Here is an 18,643-nt window from a genome sequence, read left to right on the forward strand (position 1 = left end):
CTGAATTCTCTTTCTCTCCTGCCGGAGATTCTCTTCAGCTATTGCCAATTGGCGCTTCAGGTCTAGTATGTAAGCGTCGCTTCTCTCCTTTTCTTTGGCTCGCTCAGCCTCTGACAGTTGTGCGCGCTCATGTCCACAGCGATAGCCATACCCACTTCGCCAACTGAACGTATCCATTGTGCCCTGGTTAACTCTAACCTTGCGGCTCAAGCACTCCCGAGGCAAGTAAAGTGAGAATGGAGAAACTCACTCATCATAGCACTTGATCCGTGGTAGCAGCAGATCTCGTCCTAGGGTTCAGAAGTGAGTCCGGATACCCGAGCTCGCAGCAGGCCCATCACTTCCTCCCGGCAGACGAAGTTGCACAGTGCCGCCGAAGTCGCGGCGCTTCGCTCCGTCGGTCTCGCTTCGCTCGCTCCTCGGCACTGTCGTGGAGTCTTGGCTCCGAGGCCTCTCCCAAAGAAATCACCTCACTTGGACCTTGGTCCCCGGGGCTTCTCGCCAAGATGTTGCCCCGTCAGGCTTCCGGAAGGTACTGCCTCCAATCGCTCGCAGAAAGCCGCTCGGACTATCCTGGTCACGGCACCAGTTAAAAGGAAAAGGTCTCATTTGACCGGTTGGTCCGATCGTACGTTGGTCAGCGGTACTTCGTCCGCTTGTCCGGCGACACGTTGCCGGTTGGGGCAGCCACTCCAGACTTCTTCAGACAAAACTGATTTAATCAAGACGAGACCGAAATACAAACACTTAAAGAAAAGGCGGTTTAAAGAAAGGCTGTTAAAAAAAGGCCGTCGAAAAGCGGCCGAGACTGGGACTCGGCGCGCTCCTGCCCGCTCTTTGTTTGCAGCGGTTTTTATCCCCTCGATAATTGGGCGGAGCTTTAATAAACCGTCTCTCGCCCAATTCCAACCAATACTGCTGCAGTGGCACTGCGCATACAAGTAGGCGGAGCCCAGTGCACGCCAGAGCCCGACTCTGGAGGCGCCACTGCTTAGCTAGACAGTCGGGGGTTTAAGGAGTCGTCGACCTTATTGTCCCCCACCCCCACTTCTATGTTTGTCAAGGGATCCTTTCAAGGGGTCGTCGGCCCCTTGGTCCCCGACAAGGCGGTCGCGGTCTTTCCCGCAGCCTTGGACGGCATCCGAAGCGCGCGACCCGCTGTCGCCATTCCTAACCCCTCCAGACGGACACGGTAGGGGGAAATTAGCTACTAGCGCGATAGGCTTCTGCCTTAACATATACTTTCAAACCACCCGCCAGCAGCCGCATTGTGAGAGCTTTCGAACGCCAGATAGCGCTAAGATATTTTCAGCCAAAAAGTTAATACTCTAAAACATAGCTAGTAGATTCCATTGATTAATAATAAAGGAAACAACACTTATGGTAGGGATTATTTTAAAAACAAACACGCTATCCTCTTGTGCACCGCTTTTGTAGCAATTGCACACTTTGAAAACAAGCGAACGGGCCAAAGTTAAACTCATTGGCAACAGCGCCAATGCAATGCGGCGGATCAAAGCTGAAGCTTTCGCATGCGTACGGAAATTATCGTGTAGCACAGCGGGAGTCCGACGAGCCCGAATGCCACTCCCAAGTTTCCAATGCCATCCGAAAGTAACCGTGTAGCACAGGTATTAGTTAATACTGCAGCATTTTCGAGCGACCTATGCTAGAGATGTGATGCGCACATCCCGCTCGCAGTCGCAATTACAACTGCATATAGCCACGCGATTAGCAGAGAGTATAATTTCAGCACCCCTAGAGCTCCCATCCAGCACATCAACCGTTTTATCTGCCGCCCATTATACACGTTTCTTTTCTATTGTTTCCATTCTCACCCGCGTGCCGTTTTCGTGCCTACCCATCCTTGAATATTTGTATGTGCCTCAAATCTCTCATCCTCCTTGGACTGTATAACCAGCATGCGTCAAGCACCCGCATCGTTTCGACTAAGGCTATCAGGAATTCCAGCGTAAACAATGGTGCAGGTTTCTGTATGCGATATCGCGCTTGCGTGCTTTCCGGCGGCGTCACAGCATCACCGTTTCTTGTGTTATTTCATTTCGTGCCAGAGCTTGATATCAAACTTCCGGCGCCGGCATGGAGCGGATGCCAACGCCCTCTGGTCGTCTGGAACACAACGATGCAAGCGCAACAAGCATTAGACTGCTTGTCTGCCTTATTTTCGTGACTACCGTATATAGACTTCGATTCAATTGAGTACCGAGAAAAAGGCCGTTTGCCACCGTGCCATACCGAGGCCCGCTCAAAGAAGCCAACCCCGACACTCCGCATCAAGGTCTTCTCCTCTCCACATGCCGGTGAGCCATGGCCACATACAACGCAGTGACTACTGAAACTTTCAACAGTCAGCTAAACTTTGAGAGGCCCTGTACGCATACAGGGCCTCAAGACAGGTGCTGGCTCATCGAAGACCTGACCGCATGGAACCATGTGTTGCACGGGCTCGGGTACGATCTAATCGAGGACAACCCCGGAAGGCTCACTCTTCGGGACATCTCACATGCTGTCGTGCCCCCGCAGACTGCGAACGCCTGCCTGCATAGGGACTTACTCATCTCGTGTCTCCTGCAACGTCACAGCTGCATCGACGAGCTGCACGTCTTCTGCACTGATTCTACCCCAGAACAAACACCTGCCCCATTCTTTCAGAGCCAGCAGAAGGAAAAAACGGCGCTCATTGTGTACGTTGTCTGGACGTAACGGTGTCGAAAGACGGCATTCAAAACTGCTACTTGCCGGCATACCTCTACGCTCTTCGGGGTATCGAGCAGCTCAAGGTCAGCTCCTGTGATGCTATAAGCGAGTCCGCACTCGTCAGGCTGCTACAACGTAACTCAAACTCTCTCAGGTCAGTAGAGTTGTTCGAGTCGAAACTATCACGGGTCGTGGTGAATGCTCTACAGCGCCTCGACAAGTGCAAGGCCCTGACCATTTCTGTTCGGCCTGACCGCTATGACGGGGACACGGCCACAGCCGCGATTATCAGCATGATAGGGAGCATGGCAGGGGTCAAGAAGTTGCGCCTCATATCCGCAGGTTTAGATTGGAATGTCTCTGCCATTGCTGACGTCTTGAAGAAAAACGTAAGGCTGACGGCTCTCGAACTGGAAATGTATGGATGCGAAAGCTCACCAAAGGAACTGTTTGCTGGCCTTGAGGTAAACGCTACCCTGAAGACGTTGTACATTGGCTTCAGCAGATTTGACGGAATCTGCGCGCAGGCCTTGAAGTTGGCATTGTCGAAGAACACTTCCCTCCTCAGCCTTGTCTTGAGTGGTCATGTCTCAGACCGTTGTATGAAGAGTATGGCAGAGGGCTTGCTGCAAAACGCCGCTTTGGAGAAGCTGGAGTTCGCAGGTGCCGAGGTAGGCGTGTACGGCGTCTTCGCACTCTGCGATGCACTTTGCACCAACAAGACGTTAAAGAAACTCGTGTTTTCTACGTTCTCGGCTTCCCAGGAGGAGAGGTATGTAAACAGTACTTTTTGCATTCAGTTTCTAAAGGTTTCGCGCGTGAATTTGCACCAATTGACAATAATTTATTAAGATGTAATATCTTAGTCCGGCAACCGATTTGTAGCCTTTAATACTTTATGGGCCTACACAGACCTTACCACGCTTGACTGCGCCATCCGTAACTTGCTACCATAGTCCGTAACTTGCGACCATGCTATCCATAGTGGATCAGCGGCAGCGGCGTTCAGCTAGCACGAGATCGCATCTTCGATCTCCGCTGTGGCGATCGCATTTCGATGGAGCTGATTTTCGAAAAACCCTCGTGTAGCGACATTTTCGTCAGTATTAACGAAGTACAATGCAGGACTCAATAAATAACATAGATCTCCATGCCACGTTGACTGAAAGCGAGGAAGATTTCCTTCTCGCTTGCCAAGACTTTGATTCCGGACCATAAGTTCGTTTGCCTAACTTCTATACCGGACCTTAAGTTAGCAAAGCTGACGATCACCATCAAAATTAGGAGCTGGGCCCGGTCTAATCCAGGACGCAAGGAACCCTTTTAGCACTCATCATTCACACGGCTCTTGCGCCAGATTAACAACACTGGACAAATGTCACCACAATAACTGCGTCTGCGTTTCCTTTCATTACCTATCTGTTCTCAGCATCGCGTGTCTGCTCCAGGATTTTCCTAACGTTCAGCTTCGATAATTCTCGAAAAATTCGATAGTGCTCTTCTTCTGCTCAAAGCGCGTATGTCAGGGAAACTGAGTACAAATTGAAGTTGTTTTTTTTTCGGCTGGGTGTGACGTTCTAATCACTAAGGGATCATTCTACTCGAAAATGGGCCTTTTATGAGCTAGAAAAAAATTAAATCCATATGTCGCCGCCAGCGGCTGATTTCGGAAGCAAAATGCGTGCGGCCAGTAAAATCTGTGCGATACCGTTGTTACTTACTTTTCTTTGACGGATACTAGTAAACTGCCATTTATGACCCGAGAGTGTCTGCCAAATGCGCTCAGCCCCATTTTCACTCCCCTAGATATTTCATTCTTGTGGTCCGTATCGGCTGTCACTACCTGCCTTCATTAGATATAATCCCTTACCGCTTCCAGAACTTTGCCGCCTACCGTAAACTTCTGTTCCCTTCCGAGACTGTTGACCAATATTTTAGCTTCCTGCCTGCAAATTTTTACACCCGTCTTTATGCTTTGGCTCTCGAGGTCCTTGATCATGCCTTGTAATTTGTTCTCTTGTAACGTAGCGAGGTAATGTGATCAGCGCCGCGCGAATTGCTCATGACTTCTTTAACTTATATCCCTAATTCTTCCTCATTCATATATCTGAATACGTCCTGTAAACGCGCCCTGTAAGAAGTTTACAAAACGCTGTCGAGTGTTTGAAGTAGTTAGGGAATGCATCTACTTATGCAAAATAGCCACCGGCGGTAAAAACCCTGACAGTGATGTACTTGGAAGAATAAGAATGCGGTCGAGCGCATATATGACAGCTACCTCTGACAAAGCGAATTGCAGTTGACCGGTATCCCTGAAGAGAAAAGTATATAACAATTGTATCTTATCTTAAGAGCACTCACCTATGCGGGAGTAATTGGAGGCTGACGGAAAGAGTTGATCTTAAATCGAAGACAACGCAATGAGCAATGGCAAGGAAAATGATACGTGTAACGTTACTTGACAGGAAGGGAGAGAAGCGCGTCGGGGAACAAACGCTAGTTAAAGGGACTATGCAATAAATTAATTTGACATTACATAAGGCAGACGGGAGATAGGCATTCCATCACTCGTCATCCCAGCACAAGAATTTTTGAGCTAGCGTTAATAATTAGACGATTAAAAATTACGCTCTTCCTCTCTCCCCTCAACTCGTACACGCGAAGCACCAGAAAAAAAAATAAAGAGAACAGCTCTGGGGCTGGACCCCGCCCATGATTACGTCCTTCCCTGACGTTGGGTTTGCGACTTCCGGATGTCGCACCCAGCAGCCCGGCAGCAGCGTCGGCAGCGTCTCTCCGGTCTCTCTTCGCCCGGAGCGCATCGGATTTCTTTGCTTGTCACTGCGACAAACGCACTGCGAGTGGCTCCCGAACTCCAGACAGAAAAAGGCCCTTGAGGTAAACTGAAACCATATGCGCGAAGGCGATGCTCTGGCTCGCATTTTCCCGAGGGGGTCGCGCGGCGGCACGAGCAGACGATTTTCACGGCTACTGAAAGTGTGCCCGTGACGTCGTGGCTGCAGTGGTTCCAGCGAATGACAGCGTGTGGTGGCCTGCCGACGTTACGGGACTAGTGACGTCTATTTTCAGAGATTTTAGTTTCAAAATCAGGCACTACGAAGACACCAGTCGGCCCGCGAATTTTAAAAAACACGGTTTTTTAAAATTCATAATAAATTGCCGGCCCAGGTCCGAAGACTCATACTTGGTGTGAATGCTTCTTAACATCATTTCTAAGCACTGAAAACATTTACAAGCGACTTTTATTTCGTTGTATAGTCCCTTTAGTGATATTTTACTCGAAATCGAGAAGAAATGGCCACTTCCAGGAATTTAACCTGAAAAAAAGATAGCAACTTGTCGTTAAGGGTAATGAACTGGATTGCAAGAGAAGGCAAACGTACCAGGGGAGGCAGAAAGTGAGGAGACCACATGAATCTTTGGGGGATAAAGTGTGCGGGACAGGCAGAGGACGCGGTTCATAGAAAGGATATGGACAGGCATTTATCCTGCAGTGGGCGTAGTTGGGCGGATGATGATGGTTATGGAAGCACCCGTTAGGTTAAGGCTGGCAAGGAACATCTATAGGTACTTTCTAAACGCCGTGCATGACTTCCGTTTTTCAGGGCAGTGTTGGCAAAGAAGCTCGCTGGTTGCGACGGTTACAACCGAGTGCTGCTACCTCTGTCTGAGCCAGATTTGCCCCGCATATCGGCTCTCCTGACCTGCCCAACGTCGTGCCCCAAGGAACTCGGCCAGATCAACGTCGACCACATCTCCGACGCCAATGTCAAGCTTCTTTTCGATGTCCTAGCCTCAAGTATCCGCGTCAGAACGCTCAGCTTTGCTATCGGTTCAAGTTCGCATTCAAAGCTAGCAGCACTTTGCAGTATGCTGAGAACTAACCGGTCCTGCAGAACTATCAAGATAACCGTGGAAAACAACGAAGGCCAATGTGTCCAAGAAATCCTTAATGCCCTGGAAGCGAACGAAAGCATAAGTGAACTAGTGCTAGAAATCTTTGAGCTAGAAATGCAAACAATCGAATCACTGTCAGACTTCTTTGCTCGTAACAGGACAATAAACGAATTCAAGTTGCCCGCACTAACACCGAACATATACCGGATTGTAGAAAACCTGTCCCCAGGCGTGATGACCAACCCAGTGATTGTGGGATTTGAAACGGGTCTATTTTGGGCCGACGATAGTGTCGCTTACTTAATTTCTCAAATGTTACGGCGGAACAGGTTTGCCCTGAATCGTGCCGTGGACTTTGTTGTCCTGCACTGCAATGACAAACGGAGTCTGCAGGCCTTCGAGCTTTTTCTTGGGAAACCTTGCCTTCTCGCCAAAGTCATTGAGACTTCTGGAAAGACAGAAAGCGAGGCACAGCTGGCAATAGCCTCAGCACAGAACTTTTTGCTGGACAATTACCTAGTCATCACAGGCATTGTCCGCCGCTCTGTCGTGTGCTATCCTAGCGCCAGCCGCACACAATGCGATGCTGACTGCTGGCGTTCCATTGTACGTCATCTCAAGGTTTCTGACGTCTTGAGCTAGCTTCTCTCGGCATCTCTTCTCTGTCAACTGCAGCTTAGGGCACAATGACGTTAACTTTGTAAGCAACATAAGAAGAATTCTGGAGAGTTGTCAATGAATTCTGTGCACTCAGATTTTTTGAAACGGCGGGTGACGACAAGGAACAACAGAACAAGACAGGACAAGGGCTATTCGAAACTGCCTTGTACAGTTCAGCCATCCTCGACCTCACTTGTGGTTTCAAATTTCGGAATGCTTAAAAATCAACCATTAGACAGCATTGTTAAGCCATCTATTCAGGAAATATATATTGCCTACGTGGGCTGATGGAAATAGATTGCTCGACTAACCAGATCAATGGACAGGCAACTGGTGTATTGTGTTTGCAGAGACGAGTTTCTAGGATGTACGAAAGTGAATGCGCGTATGGAATTATCATGACATGTGCAAACGTATATCAGTGCTAACCAGGATGCTTCGTGAATATAAAAATGAAGGAACACTGCAGTGATGTGAATCATGACGCACAAATTTTACTTACGTTGGCTAAGCTGGTCAGAGTTTGGACAGTAGGGTTAATGAGCACGCGAATGCCTTGACAAATGACAAAAGCTCCTATCTTAATTGTGTGCCGTTCTTGCGGCCGTTATTTTTCCTGTTTTCGGTTAAACAACGGTCATTTCTAACTATAAAGGTTAGCAAGGGCACGGAATAGTCAATGACTATCACAGCTCAAAAAGAGGTGACACGCACGTGAGCCAGGCGTCCGTCACGCGAAGAAATCCACAAGTAAAATATCTTTTGTTGATCTTTTTTCTGTGTGCATTTTTTCTCTAGTTTGATTTTTTTGTTCTCTTTCTCAATTTTGCGGCTGTGTGTTTCAGATTTTAATTTCACCTTTGATAGCTTCCTCGCTGCAATAAACACTTGTTATTTGTCATGCTGTCTACAAGTGTGCATTTCTTGTTTTTCTGAGCTTCGAAAAGTGTTGGACTCGACGGCATACCGTGGCGCCATCTCTTGGTAGCGGCCGCGTGCTGACGGCAGGGAGATCACGGGTTCCAGTCTTGTTTCGGAATGCGTCTCAGGCCGTTTTGTTTACTCCTTTAAGGCTCTGTGGCGCAGTTTACAGTTTATCTGTGTCTTTAAATTGACTTTTTCAGCGGCAAACCACCTGATCGAACCTACGAGCTCTCGCAGAATAACCTCGTAGGCTTTTATCTTTCGCTAAAACGGTTCAACGACCAACGATCCGCAGGCGTCACATCAGCGCTTGTGTTGCCGCGTTTATACGGACAACATTGAACTGACTGCTCCAATTGTTATACGTAATCGGTCACCAGGTAACTATAAATCCCGCTGAAAAGAGAAATTCTGCATTCAAGGTGCGTAACTGTGCAGTAATACCGATGCAGTATACATCAAGCTCAGGACAGTTGGCTCAGTGTCCAAAGCCTGCAGACGCATCTGTTACCTACCGCCATACGTCAACGCTCTTCGGGACATCGAGCATCTGAGGATTAGTTCCTGCCACGCCATAAGCGAGTCGCTGGTGGTGAGCCTTCTACGACGCAACTCGAGGTCTCTCAGGTGTGTCGAGATGACCGAGTCGCAACTATCGAGACGCGTGATGCTGGCCCTGCAGTGTCTCGACAAGTGCCAGTCCCTGACGCTTTGGGTTCGGACCGACGGCGATGACAGCGGCCTGATATTGAGTCCACTGGTAGAGCAGAGCAGAGTGCTCTTTCAATACATAGCTTTAGATAGGAATGTCTCTTCCATGGCTGACACCTTGAAGACCAACGTAACTGACGACGCTCGACTTGAAACTGCCAAAAAACATTGCCTCACCCAAACACTTGTTTGCTGCTCTTGTGGTCAACTCCACGCTGAAGTATTTACGCATGGACTTCACTTTTATTGACCCAAGCTGCGGTGAGGCCTTGGCGCTTGCAGTGTCAAAAAATACTTCCCTCATCCACCTGGAGTTGGCTGCACATGTTGACAACCTTTGCATGATTAACATGGCAGAGGCCTTGTCGCAGAACAGGACTCTGGAAAAGTTGTGGTTCTGCGGTTTCGTGGAAGGCGTGGACAGGGTCCCTGCGCTGTGTGATGCACTTCGCACCAACAAGACGTTGAAGAAGCTAGAGTTTCCTCAGTTCCAGGCTCCCTGGAATGAGAGGTATGTAAGGAACAGCTTTACATCTGTTTATTTTTCGTTCTTAAATGCGATAGCTTGTGCATTTTGTCTGATATTGGTGGTGTTATTATTATTGTATTGTTATGCGCCGTGAAACTGACGAGCGGGTTTTCGTACACTAAATACCTACAGAAACCAAATCATGCACAAGGTCGATGCCCGTAACTTACACATGAACTCGCACTGGTAGTTCAGAGGTCGTGGCTTTAATGTATGGAGTGCTTCTATGAGTGTTCGAAAGCCGCTGGGATGATCGCCTTTCGAAGTGTTCATATCCAGTATAACGCCAAGGTGCTGAGATTTTGGTGCATGCCAACTAAAGTAAAGAACAAGTAACGTAAAGAACATAGAACCGCACAACGCTTTAGTTTCGAGCGTAGAGTGTACTCTAATTATCTGCTAATTAACCGCAGCAGATCTAGAGTTAGCAATGCTGATAACGAGTATAACTATTAAAGCGACGCTGAGGATGACTGTTTGCAATAACTATTTTCGGTAAAATTTATTTCCCAGCTCTTTTGGGGTTCGTTAACGTTTCCTTGACGAACATTGGTTTACGAAAAACCATCTACGGCTCAGAAAATTCAATTTAAAGATTTCACCCCCACTCCATTTAAGCACGTGACGTACACACTGAGAAGGACTGGTTGCCAGCGTTTTGAAGTTAATTTCTGTGTAGAATTCCGTGTCGACACATGCAGTTTACTTGCGGAATCAGCCAGTGGTGGCGACATCTGTATTTCGATTTTTGTTCTACTCCAGCTTGTAAAAGTTCTCCTTTTGAACACGGTGGTCTCTTCGTGGTTAGAATGAGGCAGTGAATCGACACAGGCCAACTTCAACTCGTCTTCAGTGTTCCTTTAACAGCCGAGTGATGTCTAACGCGGTTCGAAGCTGACCAGTCACACCGTGTTCTTACGCGCTAGATTCGCAATACTGGGTTAAGCTTTCCTCTCTAACCTTTACCTACAGACTGCGTCTACATTTTCATAAAGTATTCGCTCCGCGGTTTAGACTATGCGTTATGAACGTCGCGTGTCCTGCCCAAGACTTTATATCATTTTACAGCTTTGAAAACTTGCGTTTTCTGTGTAGCACAACATGTTTTGATCACTCAAAGTGCGCCTTCTTCTTTAGAGGAGCACGGCCATAAAATGTTCTGCAGCATGCGTTTCCTTTCGAAATTGTGCGTTATGCAGTATATATAGAAATGAACAAAAAATTGACCTCCTCCCGGTAAACAATTTGTAACTGAATATTTTCTCACACGTTGTTTGGTTCAAACACATGAACGGCAGCTAAACACATAACATTTAATAGGCTTCACCTGAGATATGTAAATACGGTTGTATAGTATCTGCTTATTCATTCGCAGCCATTCCGGTTATTTGGTCAGGCTGGTGCAAGATTACAATGGAGGAAAATGTCGAATCAGTGGAGTTTTACACGTCTTACGTCACTTAAACTCTTTTACGTCAGAGCAACCTTTGTGCTGGTGAATTAAAATTTAAACAACACGAGAGAAAAAATGTGATTTTAACGTATTACCAGATGTAGGCAAATTCAAGGTAAATAATGTTAGAAGCCATGGCAGATTAGCTCTTTACTACTCCTCTTCATACAACCTTAAACGAATTCGATACTTTAAGGCTTGACTAACTTTTAAAGTGAAAAGCGTCAGAACTTTTGTGCTAAAAATATTTTACTGTGATTTTTTTGTTAGGTAAGGAGGAAATCTTTAACAAAGGTCTCATTTTCTTAGGAAAAAGAGCTTTTGGGTTAGCTCGCCGCATTGCAGCAAAGAAACACGTTCACATAGAGAGAAACACACAACACACGAAAGAACGCAGCGTTCGTCCGTGTGTTGTGTGTTTCTTCCCTGTGTGAACGTGTTTCTTCGCTGCAGTTATCATACAATAGACTATTTTCCCGCAGCCGAAAAATAGTGCGTGGGGGTTATCAATGACCGAGGAGCTTCACTACCGACTTAAGATGTGTCCGAATATAATGTCTTGCACATCGTTACAAGGGAAGAGCTCGCAACCGAAAATCATTGTCTACTCTTTTCAGATAAAGGTGCACTGAAGAGGAATCTGAACTCGTCTTTTTGCCGCGGGAACTTGATCTACACGTTCCGAGCGTTCTTAGAAACTTCGGCTTATTGCCCTGTGCGGTCGATTTCCCTAATTAAATCGAATTAACGTCCGGCTCCCGCCTTTATTTTTTTAATTCTCCCCGTACGGTGGGCGGAGTCGACCAACGCGTGGAGTGCCTTTCAGCGAGCTCCGTGGAGGCTTTGCTTTCGGTTTATTTTGTTTTTTAGGTTTCCGTGAATAAATAGTTTCATTCGCAGATAATATAGCCACAAAATAAGCCCGCAGAAATAAAAATACGCGCTGACTATTTGCTTCTACGGATTACTACGTATTACTCCACCGATGGCAGAGCGGCAAGCCGCCACGGGACTGGGTGAAAGGCACTCCACGCGTTGGTCGACTCCGGCCACCGTACGGGGAGAATTAAAAAAAAAATTGGCTGAAGGCTTAGCTTGGTTAAGCCTGGCTGATTGCGAAAGCAATAACACCTGGCTGCGCTTGGTTCTGCTGGTAGTTTCGTTTCTCGAATTCGCGCGTAGCAGACTCGAACTCGCCAACTCTTCTCTCTTGTTCTTCACGTCGCTGAGCCACGATGCCACCGTCTCGCATCACCACAATGCTCTGCTCTTTCTTCTTGGCTGTATACTGCACTGTTCTTTTAGCAAGCCGCTCTTCTTTCTGTTCCGGCGTTTCTTCCGCACGGCGTTTTCTTCTCTTGTGATTATATCGCTCCGCACTACTCAGGTTCTTCTTCGTTTAATCATTAATTAATCATTCGTTTAATGGTTTAATCACTGTTGCTGCGAGACTGCGCAGTACACCTGCTCAACAATGGCTTATTTTACTGCCGAGTCATTCACGGACTTTCTAAAGGACGGTGCTTACAATCCTCGCAACACACTATCTCTTTACCACTTGAATTGTCAAAGCCTAAAAAATAAATCAGAAGAAGTAGAAGCTGAATTAACTAAACTGAACTTTAATTTTGACCTTATTGCCTTCACTGAAACATGGTTTACCTCAAATGCAGATGTCAGCGAGTTTCCTGGTTACAAACCTATTTCAGTATTTCGAGATGGAAAGCGTGGTGGTGGTGTATCTTTATATGTGCAAAATTATTTGTGCTTTGAGGTCTTGTCGGATTATTCACTTGTTTGTACTGATTTTGAAACTGTCTGCATTGCTTTTCATAGAGTTGCTATTATGGTTGTGTATCGCCCCCCTCAAGGAAATTCTGACAATTTTTTTCGCTTCATTGATTGTTTTCTGAAGTTTGCAAACCAAAACAACTGGCGTGTCATTGTGCTAGGTGACTTCAATATCAACTTTTTGGAGGATAATGCTCTGAAGATTAATTTAAATGAAATAATGCTGTCTAATGGTTGTGACAATACTATTGAATTGCCTACTCGCATATCCTTGCACTCTGAAACATTAATTGATTTGTGCTTCACTAATTTCCCACCTCAGAGTTGCATATCCGGTGTTTTTTCTTCTGGGATTAGTGATCACTTGCCTTTCTTTTCACTTTTTCCTGATACGACCAAATTGAACAAACCCGTTCACGCTCGTAGAGTTAATGATGAGAAGAGCATCTCCACATTTTGTCACTTGTTGTCTACAATTAATTGGGTAGATGTATATGGTGAAAATGACTCGTCCCGTGCTTATGATATATTTATTCAGAAGCTGCTTGAATGCTATTACGCTGCGTTCCCAACTCAAACTATAAAAAAACATAGAAAGGCTAGAAAAGAATGGATGACAGGAGCACTTTTGAAACAAATTAAAGAAAAGAACAAAATGTTCTCTCGTTTTTTGGAAACGCGATGCCCGGATGATTTAGTTAAGTTTAAGAAGTTTCGAAATAAATTAAACTCAAATCTAAAGAAAGCTAAATCTTTTTTCTATATTAATAAGTTTTCATCAATCTTACACAATCCTAAATTACTTTGGCAAGGTATTAACGTTATTATAGGGAACAGGAAGAATTGTCTTCCCTCTGAGCTGAAAGTCAATGGGGTGAATTATGCTGGAGTTTCACTTGCCAATATGCTGAATGAACACTTTTTAGCTGCCGGAGCATACCGACCCTCTGCTAGCTGTCATTCAACTCGGACTGTAGACTCATACTTACCCTCTTGCAGTACTGAATCTATATTTTTGTCCCCTACTTCAGAGGATGAAGTTATTTCTATCATTAATTCTTTTAGGAACACCTGCTCACCTGGAGATGACGAAGTTGCTGCTTTTCCTATCAAATGTGCTGTAAATATTATTGCTGGCCCTCTTACGCATATTTGTAACAGAATGCTACTTTCCGGTGTATTCCCTAGCAAATTAAAAGTCGCACGAGTTACCGTTTTATTCAAAGGAGGCAACAAAAATGACCCAAATAATTACCGTCCTATTTCGGTATTGCCTTTGTTTTCGAAGTTAGCTGAGCGTGTACTCTATAGGCGACTAAACAATTTCTTACAAGCTAAACATCTTATCTGCCCCCAACAGTATGGCTTTCAGGCCGGTAAATCAACAGAATCTGCTCTGTTAGATATTAAGAACTCTATAATTAACAATTTAGAAACTAAGCTTTTTTCAGTTGGAATTTTTCTTGATCTGCGCAAAGCTTTCGATTCTGTGCAACATACAATACTGCTCCATAAATTAAAGACTTACGGGATCCGTGGAGTGGCAAATTCACTTTTGGAAAGTTATCTAACTGCACGGATACAGTACACTCAGATTCATGATGTAAAATCCAGTTTTGGTATGATAAAATTCGGTGTCCCTCAGGGTTCAATTTTGGGACCACTTTTATTTATTCTCTATATTAATGACATTGTAAACATTCCATTAACTCCTAATATCATGATGTATGCCGACGATACTAATGTCTTTTTTTCCGGCTCCAGTCTCCAAGTAATTGAACACCAATGTAATGCCTGGCTTGAGGAGTTAGCGGTTTGGCTCTATGTTAATCAACTTCAATTAAACGTAAACAAAACAAAGTTTATGCTCTTCCATCCAAAAAACAAACCATTAGACCATCACATCAAACTATTTTTTAATGACTTTAACATCGAGCAAGTTCATAGTTGCCGGTTCCTTGGTGTGTTTTTTCGTAGCGATTTGGGTTGGACTGATCATATAAACTACATTAGACTAAAAATGGCCAGATCTATTTATGTTATTTATCGTGTTAGACATCTCCTCCCACTACAAGTTAAAAAACAGCTATATTTTGCCCTTGTTCATTCTCACCTGGTGTATTGCAACCTAGTGTGGGGTACATGCAACAAAACTGATTCATACAAATTGCTTTCTCTCCAGAAAAGAGCTCTACGTTTATTAAGTTCAAGTTCATCTGTTGAAACAAATCTTTTCGAAACATTTCATGTTCGCAATTTCTTTCATTCATACAATTTTAGTTTGGCTCTTCATATTTTTTATAAAGTCAAGCATGACTTTAGCTCTTTTTCTAACACTTATAATTCAAGAAACGTTGCGTATGGTCTACGTTCCGTTGCCCTATCTACTGCAAGACCCAGAACAAATTATGGTAAACAAACAACCGATTATCAAATTATAACATTGTGTAATACCTACCAGTCTCTTATTCAGATTGCTTTAGAAAGTTATAGTGTGTCTGTATTCAAGAAAAAATTGACGATTCTTTTCTCGCCCGGTTAAATTTCAGCTAATTCTGTATACTTAGTTGTTTTTTTTTAGTGTGTGTTTGTGTTCTGCTTTTTTTTTAAATGTGCATATTATGAAATGTTTTGTTTATTGTTAATTGATATTTATTATTGTCTATCATTAACTATTTTCTATTGTGATCATGTTTGCTCATTGTTTTTTTATCTCTTGTCCATTCGGCCCCCGTTTCCATGATGTGTGATCGGGGTGTAGGCCTTGTCAGGAGGCATGCTTGGTCTACCTCCTTTAGCCTCACCTCGAGGGCATATTGTATATAATATGGCCAAATAAACCTACTACTACTACTACTACTACTACTACTACTACTACTACTACTACTACTAATTAAAATTGAGCAATTTAATTAATCATGTTAATTAACTAATTAACGCAAGTAGTAAATTACTTGATCAATTAGTTTATTAATAACTTGAATAATTAATTCGATTAATACTGAATTGATACGCAATTGCATTAATTATTTAAATTAATTACATTAATACGCCTCCATCGATGAGACGAGTTGGGCCCCCAGCTCTCTTGTCGTGACGTCACGTGGTCACGTTGTAGCGCGCCGCAGCTGCGCCGGAGGGAAGGATGAACCTCCATCGATGGCAGAAAAGTGCAAGCAGTATTGCTTTCGCAATAAAAGGCGGGAGCCGGACGTTAATTCGATTTAATTTGGGAAATCGGCCACACAGGGCAATAAATCGGAGTTTCTAAGAATGCTCGGAACGTGTAGATTGAGTACCGGCGGCAAAAGATTCCTCTTCACTGCACCTTTAAGGCTAAATAAAAGCTTTTTGGTTGTTGCTAAAGTCCCCCTCGCGACTTTTCTTTGTTTTAGGGCAGCGTTGGCCAAGAAACTCGCCGACGTCGGTGGCTATAGCCGGGTGGTGTTGCCTCTATCTGAGCCCGATCTGCTGCCGTTATCGACCGTCCTGGCCTGTCCTACATCGTGTCCCGAGGACATCGGCAAGATCACCTTCTCCGACCTCCCTTACCTCAAAGTCAAGCCTTTCTTCAACGCCCTAGCCTCAAGCAGCCGGGTGACTACGCTCAGCGTTCGTGGCGACACGAACTCGGAGGCTATGTTAGCCGCGATATGCAGAGTGCTAAGAGCCAACCAGTCCATCAGGACTTTTAAAATCACCTTGAACAGATTCCTATCGAGCAATGCCCAAGAGCTCTTGAATGTCTTTGCATCCAACGATACCATCAGTGAGCTAGAGATAAAGAGCTTTGAGCCAGGAAGGCAATTCGCCTCGTCACTGGCAGATTTCTTTGCTCGCAACAGGACAGTCAGCAAGTTCAGGCTGTTCGTGGAAAGGTGTGGTTTAAGCTGGTTCATAGAAAATCTGTCCCAAGGAATTATAATTAACCCAGTCATTTTGCAATTTCAAACAAGTGAAGTTGAAACTGATGTCCGCACTCGCTACCTCATTTCAGAAAGGTTAAGGGCGAACAGGTTTGCCTTGAATCGTGCCGTGGACTTTGTTGTCCTACGCAGTATGAGCAGAAAGTGTGCAGAGGCCTTCGAGATTTTTTCCGGGAAACGCTGCCTCCTCGCTCAAGTCATGCACACTTCTGGGCTTACAGAACCCGAGGCGCTGCGGGCGATAGCATCCGCAGAAAACTTTTTCCTGGACAATTACCTCGTCATCACAGGGATTTTACGCCGTTCTGTAGTGTGCCACCCTGCAGATGGTCGCACACAGTGCGATCATCTCAATGCTGACTGCTGGCGCGCCATTGTACGCCATCTCAAGATATCTGACGTCATAGCCTAGCTTCTCCTGCCACTGTCTTCTCTGCCAACTCCAGCATGCGGCACGCTGATGATGCGAACTTGATTTGGACTGACCAGATGCATCGACTTTTCAAAAGAATAAAAACGAATTCCTGACAGTTTCCAATGAATTGCATGTACTTGGCAATATTTAAGTTAATAGTTTTGCTTCTCAAATACTGCTATTCTCAAAAAGATGAAAACGCAGGGAATCGATGCATTGTGTCTTGCAAAGACCAGCTTCTAAAATGTAAGAAGGAAATCATGCCACAGAAAATTAATGTACATTAGCTAAGCTCCCCTAGCGTTGAACACAAGGCATAACAAACATAATAACGTCTTGACAAGTGAGGAACATTACCATCTGCCAGACGGCTGTCAATCCTGCAATCGATTTTGCTTTCGTGTTCTTCATTTTCATCTTTAAGCAACAAGATCAGCGAGTGCGCGAAATCGTCCAGACATAATATATCGCAAAGGCAGGAAAAAGAGTCATCCTTCAATCTCATATTCCGAAGTCAAGTTTATTGCGAACTTGAAAGGGAAGAGGGGAAAGAGAAAAGAATTCTCACGTTTTTTTTTATTCTGTTTCCTTCTGTTCTTTTTCTTTGTGTGCTTATTTCGGCAGTTGTGCGGCGGTGTGTTGCATATTTCAGGTCTCATTCATGATAGTTTTGTTGCTGCAATAAAATGTTGGTAGTGCGCTTCACACAAGCTGCTAGATTGTCTTGCCTGTCCGTGTCTTTTGGAGATTTAAAAATGATCGAAGTACACCATCTCGGCCAGCTCTAGATTCGAGCTCTACTATGGATCTCCGCCGCAGCGTCCAAAGGTGGCTTGTGGTTGAGATCCATAGTAGAGCTCGAATCTAGAGCTGGCCTGGTCACATGGGCATCCTCGGCAATGAACTGGCTCACCAGCTTGACTGCGAAACTATACACCGGGTGCCGGGGACCCCATGGACGAGCCCACCGACGGAGCAGGCGGTCAGGGCTTACAGACACACTGTCGACGAATACTACGCGCAGCAAAAATTGGATTTAGCTGATTTACCATCACCACACCAATCCTTATCAATCCGTGAAGCTCGCATTCTTCGCCGAATACAGTTTAATCTCCTACATACACCAGCCAAACTTTATCTCTACCCGTACACTTTCACACATCAGTGCCCAAACTGTCCATACACATATGCAGACATAGAACACTGCCTTACACAGTGCCACGCAGCCTTCCAGTCCCCCGCCTATCCTTTCCCCTCACCCCCACCGTGGCCCATCTGGCTCGCCTCCCTGGATCTGAGACTGCAACGTGCCCTCGTCGCCTTGGCCCAGGACGTACTGAACGCCTAATAGAAAGGCTGTTCTAATAAAAATGTCACACCATCACTATGGATCTATATTACAGTTTTCTTTTAAGCGATAGCTTGGAGCTCATCGCCTTGCCAAGTAGACGTCCGCTATAGCGCTTGGCCAGTGCCACTGGTCTGGCAACATATACAGCTGCGCCAAGTTTCTCCCGCTAAATTTAGCAAGCGCGGTGGCGCCCGCAGATGCCTCGCGGGCACTCCGCGGTCTAGATTGGTAATTGGGTTCAACGTCC

The 18,643-nt window shown here is 45.4% G+C and overlaps 2 pseudogenes across 1 annotated transcript; both read left to right on the forward strand.

Moving 5' to 3' along the window:
• Nucleotides 1-2,111: 2,111 nt before the first annotated feature.
• Nucleotides 2,112-8,191, forward strand: LOC149329133 (uncharacterized; annotated as a pseudogene). Its single transcript, XR_016285840.1, has 2 exons — nt 2,112-3,490; nt 6,345-8,191. The product of XR_016285840.1 is annotated as an uncharacterized LOC149329133 (transcript).
• Nucleotides 7,976-17,096, forward strand: LOC149329134 (uncharacterized; annotated as a pseudogene).
• Nucleotides 17,097-18,643: the final 1,547 nt, after the last annotated feature.

Source organism: Amblyomma mixtum, chromosome 9 (assembly GCF_055824585.1).
Source record: "Amblyomma mixtum isolate Tamu chromosome 9, ASM5582458v1, whole genome shotgun sequence".
NCBI lineage: Eukaryota > Metazoa > Arthropoda > Arachnida > Ixodida > Ixodidae > Amblyomma > Amblyomma mixtum.